This window comes from Lynx rufus, unplaced genomic scaffold, assembly GCF_022079265.1.
Source record: "Lynx rufus isolate CCGP_SWC_20201006 ecotype Redwood Valley unplaced genomic scaffold, mLynRuf1.p SCAF_32, whole genome shotgun sequence".
Classification (NCBI taxonomy): Eukaryota; Metazoa; Chordata; class Mammalia; order Carnivora; family Felidae; genus Lynx; species Lynx rufus.
Window position 1 is genome coordinate 888,919 of NW_025814848.1, and position 22,503 is coordinate 911,421.

Sequence of the window (22,503 nt, forward strand, 5' to 3'; positions counted from 1 at the left end):
ATTAAAATTCAATTATTCCAGTTAAATGCTACTTTGTGAAGTATATAGAGTACAAACCATCACAAAAATGCTTATTTGTATGTATGTGCTATGCAACCGTTTCAAAGAACATCTCAAAATTAGGATGAGAAGTCACTATTGTGTTTTCTTAATGTATGCTCCTGTTACGATATTACTTATACTCTGGTTACTTAACTGGATACTAAGGAGAATTGTGGGAAAGAATGGTTAAGATCAAAATACTAAGAGAAGAAGATATTTGCAGATGAATCCACAAGTGTTTTCCTGCAGAACGTTTGGAGTTGATACTAAAAATTTCAGGATCACTCACTTGCTTAGAACTTCTCTCAAGGTTGGGAATGAATGAAGTAACATGGCTGTGCTTGAAACCTGGATCTTGACAGCTGCTCTTACCACAGTATTTAAAATTTTTGTCTATAGAATTAAAACAGATTAGTCGTGCAAGCAGAAAGTTGCCTTGAATACATTCTAATTAAATGACTTCTATTAATAAATGATGCTTTTGCCCATTGTTTTCTCGGTGAGGTAAAAAGGCACTCAAAAATTGTTCAAAGCTTAAACTTTTAAGAGTTCTGGATGGTGGGGAAACTGAAAACTTGAAGTTGGCGGGTGGGGGGCGTGTGAAAACGCCTACCTAAGAATCTGAGATCCAAACCGGAATGTGGGAACAAAAACAGACTCAGAAATCAAACCCACAAATGCCCCACCCTGAACTGTTCAAGCATAGGTTTAGGGGGCTGTTTAGCAGTGAAGTTGATTTTTAAGTCAAAGGAAAGTTTGGTATCACGTCCGGAAGTAGTCTGTCATCACTAAATTATCAGTACAGTGCTGATTCTTTTTTTTAACGTTTACTTATTTTTGAGAGGGAGAGAGCAAATCCCAAGCAGGCGCCACACCATCAGCACAGGGGGTCGGTTGGGGGGGTGGGTGGCGGGTGGTGGTTTGAGCCCATAAACTGTGAGCTCGTGCCCTGAGCCACCCAGGCGCCCCTATCAGTGCCAGTTCTAAAATGAATTAGATACCTCCCTCCGATTACTCTTGGAGCTTATAATAAAAGCAAAAAAGAATAAAAGCGAAAAAGAAAAAAGGTAGTTTAAGTTTTACTTTGCTATACTCCAAAGGGCATTCCTTTTCACTGAACTCTCTATGAGCACTTGACAAAGAGATTTTATACTATCCAAGAAAACACCACGGATGTGGACTCCACCAATTACCCGTATACCCTTAAGCTAATAAATACCAAAAAGTCCTTGTATATGTCTTGACCCCTTCAAAGAGGTGTTCACCCGAATTTTTCCAAACTGCTTGTTGCGTGCAGCCTCCGAAGGACTCCACCTGCATCCTTAGCTCTGTTCTAGAGACTTCATGGCAAAGAAGAGTTGTTGAATCACGCAGCATAGATTGTATCTGAACTACGACTAGTGCAAAGTAATTTCCGGGGGGCATAACTTGCTCTAATTACTGGAATACACGTGTGCTATCTGCGTCTATAGAACTCCAAATCCAAGCAAATACGTGATGACCGTAGCCAGCAAGAGTGCGTGTTACTAAGGGTAACCCTGGGAAGGCTCATTCTTTCTTTGCCTCTGTATCCCCTGACATCAGAGAGTATACTTTCAGCACCGAATTGAGCGGCGCCAATCGAAAGGACAAACAAACAAACAAAAAAACACGTAAATTTAAATAATTTACGAACTTGAAAAACAAAGTTGGTTACCACGCCCAGTGCCATTTCTTAAGTATTGTTTCATTCGTCATCCTCCTAGACCCAAAGACAATGGAAGTCACTCCCTGTGGAGTCTGTCTTACCCTCTGGAGCTACCGATTCTCTGAGAGTTGGGTGATCTTGTCACAATGACCCATCTCGGCAGGTGGGGAGGGATTCTTCCTCCCAGTCGGCTCTCTTTCCTTTTCAGTCTGAATTACTGCGTATTTTCCCTATGAAAATTTCTTGAGGAATCGTGGTAATGAAATTAAGACCTAATGCCAGGGGAGAGTCAGTGGGCTGTACATCGGCGAAGTGTATTGTAGTACCAAATCATATGCCAGTGGCTTTAAAAATCAAATGCTAGATCAAAGACACTAGGAAGGATCCCATCAGGAATCCTGTCTGTCCTGCACTCATTGTTACTCATATCGATGAGTATTAGCTCTGCAGTCAACTTTTTGAGTGCTTAACTGGATCGGACACATGGTGTTAATCAGATGCTACGACCAGTACACGATTCGATAAAATCAGTGACATAAAATTAACAAAAATGACCATTTCTCTGTATATCAAAATGCATTAAAACCAAACTTGTGCATAAATTATGTTATCCAAAGGTGGTAAAACCGTATAATAAAAGAGATTAATGCTTTGGCATCGGAAACCAGGAGGAACCTATAAACACTGAATATCCATATCCTTTCAGTAAATGCCCCCCTGGTGACCTGTTTGGGACATTTTCCTTTTGTTATTCTTGCGACTGATAAGTCTCAAATACGCGGTCTGGGGAGACAGCAGAATAGGACGTTTTAACCCAAGACCTCTTTTACTGCACAAGGAATTTTTAGACTCTTTTTGAAACAAAATGTGTAATGTTTTACTGCCGCCCTTTAAGTTACGTTCTTTAAACAAAACAGCTCTAAGAAATTTAAAGGTAAAATATTTGTGAGAGGCCACAGATTAAAAACCATGGCGTTGCGTGTATAATGTGTTTGCTGCGCATTGAGTTTTAAATTTATGTTTTAGAGCAATATAAGCTTGCTTTCCACAGTTGCACTGTGGGCTTATGTCACCGAAAGCATCCACTATCTGAAGTCTTGGTGTATTGCAAACCATACTGGAAACACACAGCCTGCTCCTTGGGGTTTTATGTGCTTTGTCAAAAGGAATGCAAAAGCCGTGCATTCATCGTCCAAATAAAGATTTCAATTCCACACGTACATTATAACATACCAAGTTAACCTGGAGTGTGTGTGTCCACAGAGACAAATTGATCGTTTTAATTGAGGCTGCTTTGATCACAGTTATTTTTCTGTGCTTTCTTTTATCATAGGAAATGCTACAAACAAATGGAGGTTGCTTTACTATTGTTTTTTTTTTTTTTTTTAATACACCGGTGATTCTGGCAACGTATTTTTGTTTTGTTTTGTTTTATTTTTATTTTTTAAATTTTATTTATTTTTGAGAGAGAGACAGAGCACAAGCGGGGGAGGGACAGAGAGAGAGGGAGACACAGAATCGAAAGCGGGCTCCAGGCTCTGAGCTGTCAACACGGAGCCTGATGCGGGGCTTGAACCCACGAACCGTGAGATCATGGCCTGAGCCGAAGTCGGACGCTTAACTGACTGAGCCACCCAGGCGCCCCACTTTGTTTTGTTTTTAATACACTTAAATTTTTAGAGCAGTTTTGGGTTCACAGGAAAATTGGCAGACAGTCTAAAAATCTCCCGTATTGTCCTGTCCACACACGTGTACAAGCTTCTGTCACTGTCAGCATCTTGCACCAGCGTGGGGACATCGTTACAACCAGTAAACCCGCGTGGACACATCATCATCTCCCAAAGTCCATAGTTTGTGGCTTACTCCTGCCGTTGTACATTTTATGGGTTTGGACAAACGTATAATGACATATTTACGTCATTATGGTAGCATACAGAGTATTTTCACTGCCTTTATAATACTCCATGGCTCCCTATTCCCCTTCCCCCAACTCTAGCGCCCACTGATCTGGTTCACTATCCCTGTATTTTGCCTTTTCCAGAATGACTTCTACTTAGGGTCATGCCCTATCTACCCTTCTCAGACTGGCTTCTTTCACGTAGTAATACGCAGTTAAGTTTCCTCCATGTTTTTTCGCTCGTTTCTTTTTAGCGCCGAATAATACTCCATGGTCTGGATGTAACCACAGTTTATCCCTTGCCCTACTGAGCGATATGTTGGTTGCTTTCATGTTTTGGCAGTCGTGAATAAAACTCTATTAACATTTGTGTGCAGGTTTTTGTGTGGACATAAGTTTTCCCTTCCTTCTGGGTAAATACCCAAGAGCATGATTGCCGGAGCCTATGGTGAGAGTATGTCTGCTTTGGTAGGACATTGTCCAGCCGTCTTCTCCTAAAGAAGCTGTGCCATTCCGCATTCAGAATGTAATAGAAGGGTGGTGACTAAGGAGACGGCTAAAAATGTATGTACAGGAATTTCAAGAGTGAACCATCAGTCCCCGTTGTTTCATCAAATCCAATCTGGAACTCATGCTGACTTATTAAAATTCCAAATATGAATATGAATGAAGAACTTTTCAAAATTCCTAAGCTGTTTTATTCACCCAAGAAATACTTATGTCCTAGGATGATTGTGCTAAGCACCATGCCTGGCTTCTGTTAGACAAGAATGAAGATACAGGGCTTACTTCAAACAGCTCAGAGCCTAGGACTGCGGAAGACAAAGAAACATCAAATAAAAATAGTAAGTTAGTTATCCAGCCTATGGAACAGCAACATTCCAAGCCCCAGTTCTGCACAGAACATCTAGTAAATTTAGGATCCTCTCTGGTGAGGAAGGGAGTTAAAGGTCTACTCAGGGCAAAGGTGGCTGTATTTTAGTAGCGAGTTTTGCTTCTGGTTGTGGCCGTAATTGAAGTAACCCCATTTTGTATAAACCTATTTCATTGAATTACTCTCTAACAAATAGACCTTCAAAAAGTGACTCCATTTGGATTTTTCAGTGTTAGGGGAAAGAACCCACTTGTCCTCAGCCACCTCAGACTGCTGTTGAGAAAGGCATTTCTCAAGCCAAGCACCGCAGTTCGGGTCCTGACTTTCCACATTCTAGGGGCCTTGGCAGTCTCCTTTGGACCCCACGCCAAGCCCTGGTGTGACAGCTCTACCAGGGTCGGATGCTGACGGCATCCCATTAGCAATCTCTGAAATCTCTCTTCCTTCCCTGGGATACACCTTAGTGGTAACATTGGAGTTAAAGACGCTTCCGTGGTCATTGTCTGAGAAGAGGAATTCTATCGAAAAATGGCAGCCTTGCATTTAATCTTAGTAATCTATATGCATTTCCAGTAAGATTATTCTTAAGACTGTTGTTAGTCTTTTTGTTAGCTCTGTTCTTTGAATTTTTTTTAATGTTTATTTTTGAGAGAGAGAGAGAGAGAGAGAGAATGGGGGAGGGAGAGAATGGGGGAGAAGGAGACACAGAATCCGAAGCAGGCTCCAGGCACTGAGCTGTCAGCACAGAGTCCAACGCGGGGCTTGACCCCATGAACCATGAGATCATGATCTGGACCGAAGTCAGACGCCCAACTGGGCCACCTGACGCCCGTTAGAGTGCTCAAGAGAGGAGCAGTTTCCCATCTCTCTGCATTTAACTGTGATTGGAACCTAAGTGCTCAATAAATATTTGCTGAATGAGTAAGTGCCACGATACGGCTCCCTTCCAAAGCTGTCCCTTGAGAATTGTAAAATCAGGCAAGACTTAGGCCTTGGAATTGGCATGGAAACCAGTTGACTAACTGGCTGAAAGTACTGTAAAGGCATCAAGCAGGGGGAAGGAGGTGGTTGCTGAACAGGTTGTCCGATACCCCTGAGCCTGTATGTGGATGATGGAGACACCGCCATCGCTGTGCTGGCCTGGCCTGTCCCTTCCGTCCGAAAAACTTAGACTGTACTCCTCACTCAAGGCTATCTTCGATATGTGCTAATGTGAGCACATACTCATATTAAATTATTGACGAAAAGGCAGGATGCAAGATACATATGCACGTTTCTGCATCTGAGAGATCCCCAGCATCAGCCAGCATCATCCGTAACACGACGTAGAACAAAGACATTGATCAAAGCCCCTGAGAAGTAAGAACAACTTTGGTGACCATACAGACTAGCACGCCCCTCATTACAGATGAGGAAACACATACCCAGAGAGATACACCCAGAGATGATATTCCTAAGTTCATCTATGTGGGTGATGGAACAGGGGGTGGAAACTTCTGCTGTGTGGAACTTCTGGAACATGCTGGCAGGCGTGGTTCCTTCGGATCCGAGCAGCCCAGATTTAAAGGCACAGTCCCCTCACGGCACTCCTGCTTTTTTTAACGTGAACATGACCCCCACATACCAGTCTAGTTTATTCACTGCTCCAGGCGGCATTTGCTAAACACAAAACTGAAAACGAAAAGAGGCACGTTCTCAAAAAAAAGGTGTTTTATGGAATCCACTGTGATAGAAAACACACAGAAGCTATCTCACCGCTGAAGAGTTACACGGGAGGCAGGTACATAGAAAATTCAAGCAGTTGGTACTTTTCTTACCCAAATGTGGTCGGTACCTAGGAGGCACTTGAATAGTATCTGAACGGACAGCTCTGCCCATCAGAACTTGCAGCCTTCACGCTAGAGTTACTGCAACGGCTCTGATGCATATTCCTGCTTCTTGACCCTCCCACAGTCCACCCATCTCTCCATTTCTGGCAAGCCGTCCACAGCTGACAAAATCCCCTCCCTCATCTTCTGGCCCATCCTCAATGACATATCCCTTTTCCTCCGCAGCAATAACGGATTTGGGGGGCGGGGGGGGGGGCCTCCGTGGCTCTTTCACTGTATTTAACGTTCTAGAGACTGTGACAGTTTATTTCTAGGACAGGCATCCGTACCGATACTTTCATCAAAAAACTGTCAGGTGCTTGGACCCGTGCCCTCACAAAGCTCTTGCATCTAATGTTTGGGTTTCTCCGAGCACTGTCGTTGGCCCTTTAAGCAGAACTGAAATATTTACTATTAAAACACTACATCACATCTAAATTGGGTCCGACGCTACACATTCTTATTTATTGAACCTAAAAACTGCTTATGGACATAATTATGAGGGGGTGTAAATGCCTCAGTCTCTAAAACAGAATCTTAAAAACCACGTACTGCTCATATTTGAAACAATACACAGAATATAAAGTGAATATAGACTGAAAAACACCCCCTCCATATGTGTCTGATCTTTTCTTTTTTTTTTTTTGCCTTAAACTGTGAATATTTGGGCTTCTAAAGCGAGCTCTGCGATCGTTTTAACAGCAAAAATAGACTGACCCTGACTTGCTTTCATCGATAAAACCTTGGAAAGTATAGACTTAGCTCGGGACTCAGGGATTTTGAACGAATCTGATTTTAACCGCTTTTCGGTAATGGAGACATTGACAAATGCAGCAGTCGGCCCACAACGCCTGGTGAGGAAGAGCCAGCCCGCAGGACTCACCACCCGGGGATGCGCCCAGGAAGTCCTGGGACACGGGAAGCTAGGGTCTTTGGAAAAGCTTGTTCTTATACTTCCCTTGGAGTGGTCTGTGACAGAATTTGTAAACCTACCTGTTTCTCCATAGTGTGTTTGCTTTTCTCCTTTGTACCAGGAAGGGGAGGGGTGCTTGGTCCTGGCCCCTGGTTCCTTCAGCTGAGCTCCTGTTGTGGGGTGGGGGTGTGCTTTCTGCTGATCTGGGTGTTTTTGGTTTTTTTTTTTTAATATTAGCAGTACAGTGACACCCCCTCCCCCCCACACACTTTTAAAGAATGAGGCATTTGTTGCCCTTGTACGTGTGGCTGCCAAAGAAGTTTCGGTTACATAAGAATGTGCCACCAAGGGCTGCGGCCCGTACTTGTCACAGATCTGTCCCAAGAGACCTGGGCACTGGCCTTGGCAAACATTGCCTTGAAGACCTGCGGTGCTCCCCAGAGTTCTCCCCAATTTTGCGGAGCACCAGCCGTGTGGAGGATAGCATGGCCTCATCGTGCACTTTCAACCACAGCCTCAGTAGAGAAAGAACGATCTCCTTCTATGGCCCAGTGGCAGCCCAGTCTCCTGTCCAATAGAACAGGACTGAGCTCATAGTTACCACACACACACACACACACACACACACAAAGATGGAATTTTTTTTCAATCACTTTGAATCTTACATCTTTAAGGTGTTCCATAAATATTAATGTATTTATCAGCATGACATAGACTATCCGTGTGCATGGCCACTTACTACCTCCAGTTACTTAAAACTCAGATCTCATGGAGCACCTGGGTGACTCAGTTCGTTAAGCGTCCACCCCTTGATTTCGGCTCAGGTCATGATCTCACGGTTCATGAGTTCGAGTCCTGAGTTGGGCTCTGTGCTGACAGCTCAGATCCTGCTTGGGATTCTCTGTCTCCCTCTCTCACTGCCCCTCCCTGCTCTCTCTCTCTTTCTCTCTCTCTCTCAAAATGAATAAACCTAAAAGGACCCCTCAAATCTCAGATTTCTCATCTATAAAATGGGGAAACAGTATCTACTTCATAGAGCTCTTAGGGGGATTAATTGAGCTGCCAAAGGCAAGCCTCTCAGTGCATTGGTGTGTGTTCACTGAACATCTGCCATCATGACAGTCTTCTGTTGCTCCCGGTGCCGCGTTAAACTGGAGTATCTAAACTGGAATCACCGGGAGGAGAAGCTTTCCTACCTATTGTAGTCTTGAAAGAATATAACATACCTTCCGAAGACCTCCGAGTACTTACGTGGGCGCTCAGGCACTCTTTGAAGTGTTAAGCAAGATGTTGTACAAACCGCCTCCATGATTCAAATATAACTTGTGCATTTTATAACTAAGTGGAAGTTTCAAGTCAAATCCAGCAAAACTCCTCTCACAACTGTAATGGGCATTCACAGTGGCGATTGCCTCAAAAGGCACTATTATTAAATGATATTTAAGCCTGGTCTATCTACATGTGAAATTCTACTCTGTATATTAAACATCAGTTTGTGTGAATTAAACATTTCAGAGGGAAACAGTACCTCCGCATGTCCCGGCAATTCGATTAGGGTATTTACTACTCTCAGGCGGTTTTGTTCTTATTCTATGAATATTCAGATGAGGCCACGCGTGGAAATGATTTGATCGGAAGGCAAGAGGAGACACCGTCCACGCCAGCCTGGTGCTGACAGCCTCCCGCCGATGGCCAGGAGGCCTTCCCAACAATGCTTTCTAAACTCTCTTGTGCTCTGCGCACCCCTGTCTAGGTGCGAAGGGGCACAGCCTGTGGGGACCGGTTATCCTCTGTCCTTCACTGACCGCAAAACTTGCTGAAATTTTATTCTTCTAAACGCTTAGGGAGAAATGTGAGTAAAACACTAACAAGCAGACGAGGAGGCTTTCCCGATCCTGACACTGTTCCTGCCGAGGGAAACCCCACCGCGGCTTTACCAGTTCCCAAAACCACATGCATGGCTTTCTCAGGAAATGCCTGGCCCTGCTCTCACTGTCCGGGGCCAGAGGGGCGTCAGCCGAGATGCCAGGAGGAAAGTTTGGTCAATTGCCCTTTGTCATTGAGGGGAGTCCCCTCTGGGCACCGCCCACGTGGCAGGCTGTGTCTTTACCTGCTATCGTCGTGCAAATTTTGCCCTGCTAATTCCGCGGGGACCAGGCCAGGATGCACCTGTTAGAAGCCAGTCTTTGAGAGCACAGCGGATTCGGTTCCGAGGGGCGGTCAGACACGCAGGTTAGTACGCTACTGAATGTCGCCAAATCTCGGGCTTGTCTGTGTAAGTACGGTTTTCTTTTGCAAGAAACCTAACCCCTCTGGAAAATATGATAGAAAATGTAGTAAAAACAGTAACATCCCCCGGAATGTTGCACAGATCTGCTCTTAAAGAACTCAGAGACGGAACGTCAGAGTGAGGGGGAACAGGGGACAAGAACCGAGACTGGCCAGGTGGTCAGAGGAGAATTCTATGAGATGATTGATAAATAGACCCATCCGGTCATCCTCCCGTTGGGGCAGCCGGAGAAAAATGGGAAGGAGGTAAAATTGTTGGTGCCAGTGGGTTTTAAAATTTTTGTTTTTTGTTTTTTGTTTTTACTTGTAATCTCTTACATTCCTGGGTTTTACATGTTATAACTTCCAGACTTCAGCACATGCTAGAAATTCCGTTTTTTCTCTGAGTAGATTTGAATGCTTCTCAGAGAGCAAGAGCCGTGGGGCACCTGGGTGGCTCATTCAGTTAAGCTCAGGTCACGATCTCACAGTTCGTTAGTTCGAGCCCCACTTTGGGCTCTATGCTGACAGCCTGGAGCCTGTTTCGGATTCTGTATCTCCCTCTCCCTCTCTCTCTCTGCCCCTCCTCTGCTTGTTCATTCTCTCCCTCTCTTTCTCTCTCAGAAATAAACAAATAAACATTAAAAAAAAAAAAAGCAAGAGCCTTATAATGGGTCTTGTAGAAGCTTCCTGGCTCCAGACTGCAAAAGAGGAGTCAGGACGGGAACTCAGTTTTCGTGTAGAGGAGACAGGCTTGTATAAACACAAGACTAGAGTAGAAATCATCCCTATGAATGGATTTCTGAGGTTGGAAACCTGTGCTTAAAACAGAGGTGTGAAAATGATGCTCTAGGTCGGCAGACTGGCTCCGTGAAATTGAGTTGGGAATAAAGCTGAGAAAAATGTAGAAAATCAGCCATGTAATCATGCTGGGAACACTCTTTCTGGGGGAAATCTCCGTTGCACGACGTGTGAATTTAACAGGACCGCCAAGTTACATCTTGGCTCCCTCCACCTGGTCGTGTGAGAAACTTGGGGACAGGAGGGGACAGAGCCCAGTAGGCACGGACCTGAAGTGGAAAATCAGGACACTGTTCACAATCATGTGGCATTTCACCGAAGGCTCTTTCCATTTGACATTCTTGCCCACTCTTGAGAATCGAATTCAATATATTTTCCTCCCCTGGGGGAGCCGTACCCTCAAAGCGACGGAAAAGGATGCCTGAGACCCACCACATCCAACATGGAACCCGTCATCTTCCCACTCACCAGTGCCAGTTCCCATGAACCTACGAGTCAACCCCGACTCCTTCCTCCCGGGCTTCCGGCGTCCATCCTGTTGCTTCTCCTCATCTGTCCCCCTTCCTGTATCCCCCACGCCCCCCCGTTGAAGCCATATCTCACGGGGACACTGCAGCAGAGCCCTCTGGACGGCACCGTCGATTCCGTCTGTCTGTCAGGGCTCAGAAGCCCTTTCGGATTCATGAATGCTCAAGCCTGGGCTTTCCCACTCCTCTCCCCTCATTTTCTTCTGGAGCCTGGAGCCCGGAAAGGTCCGAGTTTAGGTCCTGCCCTCCCTTCTGCGAGCCTCTCATGTGCCAGTTACACCTCAGCTCTGTGGACAAACCATAGTGACTACAGTCGTCTCACGTTCAAAGCGACAATTCTTCCAGATACGCCTCGAGATACTTACCTCCGTCACACAAAGCTCGTAACCCTTCAGCAGCCACCGTGATCCCCTTGACTGCCCCTCTGTGGCCCCCTCTCTACTCCGGCCTCTCCAGGGTCCGGAACCCAGCACCCTTATCCCCAAACACCGCCTTTAGAATGCATTCTTCTCCAAACCACCTCAGCAAGCCTGCCTCTCTCAGAAACACCAAAGCACATCAGTGGGACACACTGTGCCTCCAGATCCAGAAAGACACTCTTGGAGGGCTTCGAGCCACCACAGCCACAGCTGGTCACTCTACGTGAGAATCCTGGCAACGCTCTAACGTCCTGCATGATGACCTCTCCGCTGTCATTCTCCCCACCCACTCTGCCCCACGCTCTAAACTCTCATCCAACTTGAACAAGTGTTAGTCAAGCAGATAGTCAAGCTCTCTCGCCTGCAAGTTTTCAGCATGCTACGTGCCATTTCCTCTGAACATCCACTATTGGCTTCCTACTCTTGCTGGCTAACTAGACCTTGTTTTTCAGCACTTAAAAAGTCTTTCTTGAACTGCCAAATGGGTTTGTGGCCCCTTGCATGTATCTCATGGCTCCCCAAAAGCTCTCTGGGAGTGTTCATAGCGCCTTTCACGCTGCTGTATCTGTCCCCACGCACACTTCCCCACCATGTCATGGCGTCCTCAGGATAGGAGCCCTGTGTTGCTCCTCTGGTATCTCAGCCCCGAGAATAGGTTCTAACACTTAAAAGAGAATTAATAAATGATTGTTCTAAACTCAATGACGGATTCCTGTTTCTGGTAATATGGCAGGCTGGGTAGTAGAATACATGTTTCCAATGAAAATAGCAAAATAAGTTGTATAAGATATATCGTCAAAATATTTTAAGCCGACAAAACAGCAAGTGGTAAGGAATCCTCCAGCCTAAATTTAGGCAATGGTGTGAATCTAGCAAAGTAACTGGAGTTTTAAGACTGACTCTTGCTAAAGGGTTATTGGCTAAGCCAGGAAACCAAAATCTCAAATTTATCCCTTTGTGAAACACAGGGAACAGGACTCAAGACTTGGGGCCAACCCAAGGTGGGGACTCCAGTGGGAGACCCTCACCCAATAGAAGGGGACTCTTTAGTACAAGGGTAGATTAGAAAGGAAGGGTGCCGCGGGCAGCCTTGAGTCTGACTGGTGGAGAAAGAGAAAAGCAAGCTGACCCTGAGAAGCTTAACCACAAGCTGCCTTCACACCAATTTGTTGCCTGGATTCAAACCTCCTTGATGGATTGAAAAGTCATCCGAAGCCAAATATTTAGTTTAAAGAAGTACCTTAGTAGCACCCCCACAAAGCTTCTCAGGATAAATCTCCCTTCATCTCATGCCTCAGACTCTCCCCAAACATGATTCTAAGAAAAGCAAATGCATAAACAATAAGGAAATAAGACAGCACAAGTGAAAACACACATGTGTTTGTGGATGTAAATGTAGACAGAGATACAGCAGAAATCATCACAGAGACTTCAGGTGCAAGATGCCCCAGATACAGACCGTACAATCTCTCTGTTTAATACATTTACGGAAATAAAAAGCAAGCTTAAAAATATATGCGGAGAATATGAAATTATAAAGAATGACCAAACACATATAATAAGAGACAAATAAAATGTCTATTACTAGTAAAAATATATAATAATTGTAAGTAAAATCTCAATGCATAGATTTGACAACAGATTGGATACAGCTGAAGAGAGAGTTAAGAAAGTGTTCACATGTAGCCCAGAGAGACAGTGTGAATGACGCACCGCAAAGTTTGGAGGTCGAGTGACATCCACTATAGTTAGGGTTCCAGAAGGAAAGACAGGCATCATTAGGCAACGCTAATGAGTGAAGAGACAACTGAGGCATGAAAAACACCACATCATAAATTCAAGAAGATCAATGAAGAAAAAGAAATCCACATCTGGACAAACAAAATGTCATATTCAATCAATGAGGATCTATTTCAAGAATAAGTGTGAAATATAATTTCAGATTAACCAAAAGCAGGAGAGTTTGCTAGAAGACACATACTAAAGGGAATTCTAAATATGTATTTCAGGCAGAAGAAAAGTGACCTTTAATGCAAATAGAAGTAAAGAACATGAGCAGTTGTAAATATGTCAATCTAAATAGACCTTGATCACGTAAACTCATATTTTCAGGTTTACCAAAAGCAAGATCAAATTCAAGGCCCATCAGTCATATACACATAAGTGGTGAATGGAGTTAAAATATTGAACCATTCAGATTAGGCTGGGTGATCCCAAGGAACAAGAACCCTAAAATATCAGTGACTAAACACAATGAATCACGAGCACTCAAGGACCCAGGGTCATGAAGTTTCTATCCTGACATTTCTTTCCATCCAAATTCATAATGGAAGAGGGCAAAGAACAAGGGAATTATTCACTGGTTGTTAGACACATAGGACCTCCTTCATCTCTTGTTGGTCGAAGCAAGACACATGGCCACATCTACGTTCATGACATGGGGTGGCAAAGGCCATCTGACAGGAAGAGTGCTGATGGTCTGTGAGCAGCTCCAACGACAAAGTGTGGCTGTGGGGAACAGGATAACAGGATCTCTTCAGAGAAGGTTGTGTTTGTTTCTGCAAAGGTGATGCAACATAAAATAATCAGTCCAAATAAGACCAAAAAAAAAAAAAAAAGGATAAGAAAAGTCAAGAGAAATAAAAAGCACAAAGTGAAGTGGTGGGTATAAATGTAAACTTATCAGTTATAACAAATGTAAATGAACTAAACACTCATTATTATATTGGATTTTTAAAAATCTGGCTGTGTGTTGTTTAAAATACAAAAGACAAAGAGCTTGAAAGTTAGAAGGTGGGAAAAAACGTACCAGCAAAATTCAAAACAAAATAAAGCACGTGTCTCTATATTAGTATCAGAGCAAATAGACTTAAGACAATAAAATGTGTTAGAGATAATGATAAAGGTTTAATTTATCAATAATTAATCTTTTAAAAATTTGAAGCACATAAAATAAAACATTATCAGGTCCATAAGGAGAATTAAGCCAAGCCACATTTACAGGAGAGATCTTAATGTAGTTTTCTCATTAACTAATAAAACAAGTATACAGAAAAGAGAGTGAAGACACAGAAAAAAGAATATTTGGAACAGTATGATTAAAAATATTGACCCAGTGCATCTACTTAGAACACTGTATCCAACAACCACTGAATATTAATTATTAACTGTTTACTGTGTCAAAGCAAGTCTTCAAAAGGATGGAAATGTCCATACACTGTTTCCACATTATAATTGAGCTAGAAGTCACTGACAAAAACATAACCAGAAATCTCCTGTGTGTTTGGAAATTAAGAAGCGCACAACTGAAGCTGTGTGGTCAAATAAGGAATAATGATGAAAATCAGAATAATGATAAAATGAGAATAATGAAAATTTTGAACTGAACGACAATGGAGGTACTGTACCCCAACATGTGTATCAAAGGACTAAGGCACAGAACGGAGGGAAACTTCCAGCCTTGGATGTTCACGCTACAAAACAAAGAAGGCCGAATTACGGAGCCTGGTCCTGTGGGAGTGAGGAGGCGGCCATATCTTCATTCTCCTCCTCCTCCAACTATGCAGAGCAACAAGGAAAATGTTTGAAAACATTTCCAGTGGACACTTTTCAGTAAAACTGTAAAGGTGATCTGCAAACTCTAACGTATCAGTACATTTTTGGGAGAAGACCCTTGAAATCAGTGTAATCAATCCAGGTAGTCACTATGTGACAAGAAAGTAGTGGTTATTCCTGGGAGGTCAGGGGAAACCACCCAGATATTCATCCCGGGAGTAAAGGGCTTGGACCCGGATGGAGAACCCATGGGCAGGTCTGAGAATGAGCAGGGCAGGGCGTCAGTAGCAGGGGAGACGGAGAACAGAGTAAAGAAATTGCCTGTCATTCTAGCAGCGGACAAAGTAGCTCCTTACGTGGCAAGCCAAGGGAAGCAGAGTGTTAGCTGAGCGGAGTATTCCTGTCAAGAGCTTGTCCAGTAAAATCCAAATCATACAAGTGTGAATTATGAAAATAAAACATCTGCATCCATAGAAAGATACTCTAAGAAAAAATAGCAAAATAAAGCTTCTCGGCAGAAGGGAAAAAATCAACAACCAAAAAAATAAGGAATTCACAAGGCAAAGGGTACGTGACATGCGGTAGTCCAAAATAAATTTTAACAGAAAAATAACCCTACTAAGCAACTGAAACTCTGAAAAGACATTATAAGAAGTAATTTTTAAAAATTCAGAGACAACAAAGGGAAATTTTTGACAAAAATGCAAAATCATTTCATACGGCAAAGTACACAGGGAGAATAGATATCATGGAAATAAGGATAAAAGACAGAGCTTCTAGAAATGAGAAAAGATGGGGCGCCTGGGTGACTCAGTCGGTTGAGCATCTGACTTTGGCTCAGGTCATGATCTCGTGGTTGACGAATTCGAGCCCCGCATCGGGCTCTGTGTTGACAGCTCAGAGCCTGGAGCCTGCTTTGGATTCTGTGTCTCCCTCTTTCTCTGCCCCTCCCCCACTCATGCTCTCTGTCTCTGTCTCTCTCTCTCTCTGTCTCTCTCTCTCTCTGTCTTTCTGTCTCTGTCTCTCTCTCTCTGTCTCAAAAATAAACATTTAAAAAAATGACAAAAGAAAATGGGGCAAAATAGGTTAATGGGATTCAATAAAAGTGAAAGACGAAGTACTATCAAAAGAGGTCCAACATTGGTATAGCTGGTACGTCCCAAGTAATGAAACGACAAAAGAGAACAGATACATAAAAAACTATGATTCCAGAAAACTTCCCTAAATTTGTTTAAATTGGGTAAGATAACCCCAATGTTTCCATAGAAGAGATAAATGCCTGAGGATATTCAAGAGAAAGGAGAATAGTGAGGGAGGACCTGACCTACCAACCAGCTGAGTTAGAAAGCCTGGGTGTTCACATCCCTTTGGAAGCGTCTATGTGTCTGTGGAAGGGATGGCGTGTCCAGAAATAGGATCTCAACTATGTGAGGATTTAATATGTGACAAAGTAGAATTTCAATTCATTGAATATACACTGTTCTGGCACAGCCAGCCTCTATTTGTAAGAAAGTAAAAATAAATAGAATATACAAGGTTCTTCTCTTGCATCACAGAACAACAAATTTGGGTGGATTAAATGTTAAATCTAAAAAACAAAAAGGAGCAATAAAACACATCAAGAAAAATAAATGACTATATTCCCAATCCAAGGGTGAGAGAGAGAGTCTTACCTGGCAACCTGAAAAAATAAAATAATAGGTAGACTCAAGTGGATGCATAGAAATTAGAAAGTTCCATGTGGGGAAACAAAAAAAAAAAGTAAGAACACTTAATAATGAATAAAAACATAGGCACGGTTGGAGAGAAGGTCTAACCTCTATAATGTAGACCGTTCCTTTTTAAAAAAGTTATTAATTTATTTTGAGAGAGAGAGCATGCATGCACGGGGAGGGGGGGGGAAGAGACTGGGAGAGACAGGATCCCAAGCAAGCTGCACGCAGTCAGCGCAGAGCCTGATGTGGGGCTCAAACCCACCCACCGTGAGATCATGACCTGAGCCAAAACCAAGCGTCAGATGCTCAACCTACCGAGCCACCCAGGCACCTCTATCATGCAGAGATTTCTTATTCCCTGTCAGGAAGGGTGAAAATAACCCAACAAAAATGGGCAAGAGATTTAGAGACGCAGTTCACAAAAATGTAAATCCAAAGGGAAATAGTCTGAAAACGTGACCAAATGCAAAATAGTCTGAGTGAGGTGACAGCCCAGTGCCAAGGCATTTCTCGCTTATCAGAGAGTTGGCCATAAAATGGAAGAAAACAAACAAAATGAAACAAAACAACAAAACAAAAACCGAACCAAAACAAGCCCTCAAAACTGCTGGTGTTGCTGGTGTGCAGGTAAGGATAGGGCCGCTTTTGTGCATTGCTTGTGGGGATGTAGAAAATTCACAAATGTTTTGGAAAACAGATTGGCAATATTTGTTAAAATTAAAATACCTAAACCCTTTGATTCAGGGGTTCCATTCGTGAGAATCTGTCCCATTGAAACAAGGCATCGGCTTGTGGGAATTCTGGTTTGAGGATATTTATCACAACATTGTTCCGAGTGGCAAAACCGAATGAAGAGGTTGAGCCAGAGATATGATTGGATAATTATAGTACAATCGCTTGGAATATTACTCAGCTGTCACACAAAGAAAGAGTTAGAATGACAACAGACACGTTGGAGGGATTTCTTACAAGGTGTTGAGCGTCAAAAGCAAGATTCAGAAAACGCTTATCATGTGACCTCCATTTGATAAATAATAACCAAACCCTTTACCATCTATGTACAAGAATGTGCCTGTCATAAATATGTGCGAATATGGTTACACGAGCATTGAGAAAAATATTTAGAAATCTAAAATAAGTTGTTGACATCATGTAGTGATGCCAGTGTAGACACTTTTGGTTCCCAGAACCCAGCTTGCTACACTGATTTCCCTGCCATCTGCAACCAGACTGTTGTGCCCATGCCCATATTCTAGATCTTTGTGCACTCCACTTCCAGGTGCCGATCTCTATATTAGGTAAGGTAACACAGAGGATATATATATATATATATATATGAGAGACCAAGAAATCTAATGGTTCAAATTAGGTAGAAGTTAACTTCCTGTTCACAGAACTGTTGGAGGCAAGGTTGACTCACGGCTCTCCTTCAAGTGGTAATTTGGGGAAACAGGTCACCGGAGAGATAGATGGTGGCTTGTTACGCTATGGCAAAACATTTGGTGAAACTACCTGCGTGGGAACTCGGAAGGCAGACCACAGGCCCACCCAGCCTGTAGCTCTGGGAAGAGCCAGCAGGTGCCAGCATGTAAGTTGTGTTGTGTCTCTTTTTGGCAAGGGATTAAAAGAAAAAGCTGAACTCAGGAAAGAATGAACTGACTTGCCTGGGGAGGCGGAGGGGAACAGAGTGGGGTCTAGAGATTTGGGGGCAGGTCGGATGGAAAGCCCGTGGCTTCTAGGCCCCAAACAGCAGGAGATGATACCGCGGCTGCTCATTGATCAAAACCTTTCTCAATGGCCTCCCCTTAGGGGGAAAGAAAAGGAGGGATCTACTCCTGTAGAAGAGTTTATCACAGATAGAGGGTTGCTGCCTCTCCAAGTCCCCCATCATTAAGGTGAGAGAAGGGCAGTATTGAGCAAAGAAGGGAAGAGGAACGAATTGAAGTGGGCTTAACAGCTACATCTAGGGAAAATTTTTCAGTGTAATTATTAGCATGAGGAAGAGGCTAAACAGGAACATACCAGAGACTTACTAAGGTTCTGAGAGAATTGCATCGCCAAAGGGTAGCTCACACCCGGCCTGAGACGAGCTGGGCATTACCCATGAGGACAAAGCCCAAGACAGACTGGGGACACCCCACCTGCCCTGGCTTCAAGTCTTTCCGTATCCAACACAGGAGATGGCTTGCTAACTTGTATTTTTATTTGTTTTACTTTCATGGGGTCCTTTCTTAACAACCTCGCTTAATTTCTGTTAAGTCTACAGAAAAATGATCTTCGTTTGTTTTAATGATGTGTGGTGCGTATTAGGTGGGAAAAGACATTGTTATTATGGTGGAATTCTTTGAGGAGCCCGTCTCCTTCGACAGAATGGTGGGCTTCTCCCGAGAAGGAAAATCAGAACTTAATATCCCTCCTAGTGACGGCGGTCCTGATGAAAGTGGATGGGGGTCCTTGGTGCACTCTCTGGCATTTCATGATGGAATGATAAATGACACCATCTATTATAACGTGCTTTTCATACCCACGATCGGACTTTTGTGCGTGGATGTGTGGACGCCCCAAATGGCCACGTTACAGATTTAACTTATCCTTGCAGGGAACAGGGTATATCAGTCTGGCACATAATGGGCACAGCCTTGCTACCCTTGTGAGGAAAAGCATAAAAAATCAATGAGAGGGTGGGAGGGAGTCTGTTCTGATTAGAATAGCCAATTAAATAAGGAGAATACTTTGACATTCGTCGCCTAAGGGTGCTCGGACATACTCAAGAAAGAAATTAGGTGAAAGTCAGTGGCTGGCAAATTTAAACTTCAGTAGCAGTTGTGAGATTTTACTGATCAACTTTACCACTGTTTACCTTTCGAGCCTAAGTTTTATTTAAACTTTATAAAACATAGTACGTTATTTTGCTATGGCGGCCCAAGCAGACTAAGACAGCATCTAACACCCACCTGGCACTTGCTTCTTGGAGGACCCAACGTTACATACTTCCAAATGGCATCTCACACCCACTCCCCAAATCTAGGATTCTTTCTGTATTTAAGTGTTAACGATTTAGAAAACTCTGTAAACATGTGGACTCTTGACTAACATTGGGCCCTGGCCTTCCATTTCAGTAGGGGCTTGAAGTTGATTTTTTTTTTCCCTATCAGAATAAAGTAATCTGTAATTATTTATTTGTTTATTTAAAAAAGATTTTTAAATGTTTATTTTCTGAGAGAGACAGAATGTGAGGGGGAGAGGGGCAGCGAGAGAGGGAGACACAGAATCCGAAGCGGGCTCCAGGCCCCAAGCTGTCAGCACGGAGCCCGATGCGGGGCTTGAACTCACAAACCTTGAGATCATGACCTGAGCTGAAGTCGGACGCTTCACCCACTGAGCCACCCAGGTGCCCCTTTATTATTTACTTAAATTGTCCTTTCTAGTTCAGACTTTCTTTTGAGTCATAGCCCAGTTGAAATCAACACATGCCCAAGTTTCATGCTCTGTAAGAATAATTTGAATGATTCCTGTTCATGTCTCTTCTCTAGAAAATTCTTGTTCAGAAAAACAACTCAAAGTTCTAAGACTTCATTCAAATGTTAATTGGTACAGATGTTGAAGAATGGAGTTTCCTATCTAGTTGTTCTGCTGGGTACACAGCTGCCTGCCTTTGGGGTCCTGGCCAACGGAACTGATTAGAAAAAGTACATCGGGAAGAATAAGTATGCAAAGGAGAGCCACCCGGCCACTTGGAAAACCTCCACTGGATGAGATCAATTGTTTTATTTGCTTTTTATTTATTTTCTAATGTTTATTTATTTTTGAAGGACAGAGAGACAGCGTGTGAGCAGGGGAGGGACAGAGAGAGAGAGACACACACAGAATCCGAAGCGGGCTCCAGGCTCCAAGCTGTCAGCACAGAGTCTGACGCGGGGCTCAAACCCAAGAACCGTGAGATCATGACCTGAGCCAAAGTCGAACGCTTAACTGACTGAGCCTTCCAGGTGCCACCTATGGGCACCTTTGCAGAGAGACATCATTCTGTCTCCTAAGGGGGGTAAGAGAGGAAGGAAAAGGAGAGCAAAACCCCAAACAGCAAAAATCTCAAGCATTGGTGCATTTTGCAAAATTGTATGTGTGTGCATGTAAGCAAGCAAGTTTTAAAAGGAGGCCAGTATTTGAAATAAAATAATAGAGGAGATGGTGCAGCTGGGAAGAAGAGGACGAGTAAGAAGTGGAGACAGTTAATTTCGAGGAACAATTTAAGCTGGTATATCCATTCCTGCCGCTGGGCAGGCAAAGGTATTTCATACAAAATCATTGCCAAATCTGATTTTATTTCTCATAGTCTGAGCTTCATTTCCCTTTTTGGGAACAGAAAAGCAAGCGAGGGCAGGGATGAAGATTTTCATTGGTAAAATGTTCCCCAGGTGTTACCTTTCTAGAACCGAAACCCTCTACTCTCCCTTCATGATAAAATCAAAATCTCTTTCTTTCCCCCCGAAACTGGTGTTCCTATAATGCTTGCCCATTGATACGTACTGGGAAGAGCCTTAAGAAAGCCAGATATTTTTTAAAGATGGTATTGAGAAAAAAGTAGCACTTAAAATAAAATTCTTAGAGAGAGAGAATGCCTTGGAGAGAAATGAGGTGAAATTAGACATAATACCTATTTTTATCCCCTTGAAATGCAAATTTTCTGGAACCAAGAGCGAGATTAGTGTGCGAGCCCTTTTCTTTATTTAATTCCTAAAGAGTTTGAGGAGTAACTATTTTCTTTCCTTCCTTTTATTTTTTTCTCTCACATTTGAAACCAAAAGTGTTTTCATGGAAGCCACAAGTGAGTCAATTCTAGCTGATGAGTGTCACAGGACAAGGATGTGGATGTGATCGCGGGGGACACTTTCCCGCGGAATCCCGACGAGACTTCAGACACCTCCGCTCAGTGCTCCAGTCCAACACGAGACATGACACTCCGGGTGCAATTCCTCTTGCCACCCTGACGTAGGGAGTTGGCTTGAGATGGGATGGGGATCCAGGTGACCCAACGGAAGGAAGCGGAGGGACGGCAGTAGATGGAGAAATTGGAGGAAGAAGGCAAGGAACGGTATGAAGTGGGGGAAATGGACGAACGGATCACGGAATTAGATTTACGTGGGGAGCGTGGTTGTAAGCACAGAGACAAGTGGGTTGGTGGACGTCACAGGGTTGAAGGTTCTCTATGAAATTCTGGTGTGAAGTTGCTTCTGTGTTTGTGGAGGTCAAGTCTTCAGGTGTTGGTGAGATGTCTACTTTTAGTCCTTGTTTTCAGATTTTATTAAGGGCCCTAAACAGATTCCCGGTGGAAGTGTGTGTGTGTGTGTGTGTGTGTGTGTGTTGTGTGTTCGTATTGTAACTGTCCACCCCTGGTGGCTACAGAAGGGGTGCTCAGCACTTATTTTCCCGGTGACACTGACAGCAGCCTTCATTTTTCTCAAGCTCATCTTGGTCGAATTGAGTCAACTCTGTGGATTCAATAGAGACTTACTGGAGTAGGAGTTCCTGAGACGCACACGGGGCAGCCTGGGGCCACACAGGATACACTACTGGACAGCATTATGGGGGAAGTGTGTCTTCGGAGAAGGACTTCCAGGATCGTGTCCAGTCCAAGCTCTCCTTCTGTGTAGAAATGTGCAGTGTTGGGCACATTAATGCAACACACACTCACTCCTTTTGTTCTTAAACTCGTGTGTGATGTGGAATGGATTTCTTCACCAATCAATACGTTTTTCAGACTGAGTTATAAGTCAAAATTTTTTTATGTTCATTGAAATCTGTCTCTCCAGATCTTCCTTGTGTTGGTCCTGGACCCGCTCTTTGGAGCTATATCCACTAAGTCTCTCTCTATTCTGGTAAGCCCTTCGAAGAGCTACACGTTCCCAGGTAGTCGAGCCATTTTTCTTTTTACGTGGC